Here is a 2,388-nt window from a genome sequence, read left to right as displayed (position 1 = left end):
AAAGGTGCATAGCCCACTCTCAATTCTTCTTTTCCTGTGTGTGTGTGTGTGTGTTTGTGTGTGTGTGTGTGAGATCTTTTGTCTGGGTAACTTTACCTCTAATCCAACTCTGTTCTGGCATGAAATTAATGAGAAAAGAAAACACATAATCATTACATAATGTTTAAAGAAAAGTATACCCTGAGCAAATAAGATATTGAACAAAAAAATCTAATTTCTTTTTTATGATTTTAAAATTGTGCTGGTCTTTTGCAATTATTGTCTGTGATTCTGATCCTACAAAGAGATGAAATTGCAGATTTTGGGGATCCAAATTTACGTGTGAAACAAGATTCACAGAGAGTCTATTTGCATCGAAATCTAATAATACAACTTTGAAGTATTCTATTAGGATTTTCTATTTGAATTCTCGATTAACCTCAACTCCTGTCTTTCGATTGACATTATCATTTTACATATTTCCTAGATGTGAAAAATAAGACATAAAATTATTAAATAGCTTTCCAGTGGACAAACTGTTAAGAAGTGGAAGAGTTAACACAATCTTGTACAGAAAGAATGAATATTGAGCTTCTTAATTTTCCTGTCAGTTCCATTTTACGTTTTATCTTAGTTACTTAGAAGAAGCTACACACACACATACACATATATATGCATATGCATTTCTACACCTACATGTACATATGAATACATATATGTGGGTGTAGCTTGTAGTATATCCAATCTTACAAATTTTTACACAGGTAGAATATATCTCTAAAGAAAGAAGTGTAACATCATGAAAGATACTGTTTAAAACTTGACTTATAAACATCCCATTATGAAGCTATTAAAAACTACTCCCTGATTGATATCTATTAAATATATGATCTTTATTTACTAATGTGTAAAACTTAACAAATTTAAGTAATGAAAGTCCTTTAAAATAATTTGTAATTTAATAATCAGAAATGTGGGTTAAGAATTAACAGAGTGAGTTTTCATGAGGGCAAGGAAAGAAAAGAATGCTATAAAGAAGGAAGAGAGAAATATTATTAAACCCTCAAAAAAAAAAACAAGAATCAAAAAAAGAGATCTAATTTATTGAACTCTTAAGAGATTATAACTGAAAATCTTGAAAGGAGTTTCATTCAGGGAGAAGCAGGAAGAACAATAAATAAAAAATATTTCATTTTTAAAAATGATTTAAAATGGTTAAAATAATGAGTTGAAAACTGTCAGGATTTTAGCCAGGTTTATTGTGCCATGGGGTCCTTATTAAATTATCACTGGTTGTAGGTGTACAGTTTGAGGATTTTGACGAACACCTGCTGTCGTGTTACCACTACCACCATCAAGACAGAGTATTTCATTAGCCGAAAAAATTTCATTATGCTCTTTTATAGATAATTTTATCCTCTCCCTCAGTCTCTGACAATCACTGAGTAAGCATTGATATAATTTATGTAATGCTTCTGTTCTTTCCAGAATGTGACCTAAATGCAATCATAGCGTATAGCCTTTGACCTGGCTTCTGTCCCTCACTGTAATGTTTTGAGATTCAACTGAGATCTTGCTTTTATACTATTTTTTTTCTTTTATTACAAAGTAGTACATTCTGTCGGTGCCATTGGGTGTGTTTCCAGTTCAGCTCAATCATGTTTAAATCTCCTCTTTGTAGGGACCTATGTTTTTAATTATCTTTGGTAAATAGGAGTAGAATTGCTAAATCATATAATTCAATATAAGCTGTTTAAGAGACTGACAAACTCACACAATTGGTGGGCTGTTTCCTACTGTCCCCAAAATGTCTGAGAGTTCTTGTTGCTTTTAATCATTGCCAGCACTTAGCATTTATTTTAAAGTTGTATCTATTCTAACAGACGCATATTATATATCATTGTGATTTTAATTTTAATTTTCCTCTGACTCATCATTTTTAACATTTTCCTATGAACTTATTTGCTATTTTTATTTAGTAAAATATCTGTGAAAACCTTTTGCTTATTTTTGGGGGGTTGCTAGTTTTATTGAGTTACAAGAATTCTTTATATATTCTGAATACAAGTCCTGTAACAGATATGCACTTTGCCTATATTTTTTCAGCTTGTGTTTTGGCTCTTCATGTTTTGACAGTATCTTTTAAAAAAGATTCTAAGTTTTATTATGTTCATTTTTTAATGCTTGCTTATTTATTTGTGCCTTTTGTGTAATATATAAAAAATTTTTCTGAACCTCAAATAATTTCCTACGTTTCATTCAAGTTTTACATTTAGAGTTATCATTCTTTCTTTGATTTTTTAATTTGTTATAGGATTTGATGTAAAGTTTCCCCTTCCTTCCTTCCTTCCTTCCTCCCTCCCTTGCTTCCTTATTACCTTCCTTCCTCCCTTCCACTCTCTCTTGCTC

The sequence above is a fragment of the Pteropus vampyrus genome, unplaced genomic scaffold (assembly GCF_000151845.1).
Source record: "Pteropus vampyrus isolate Shadow unplaced genomic scaffold, Pvam_2.0 Scaffold474, whole genome shotgun sequence".
Classification (NCBI taxonomy): domain Eukaryota; kingdom Metazoa; phylum Chordata; class Mammalia; order Chiroptera; family Pteropodidae; genus Pteropus; species Pteropus vampyrus.
The sequence above is the reverse complement of the archived record's forward strand: the minus strand, read 5'-3'. Positions refer to the sequence as shown.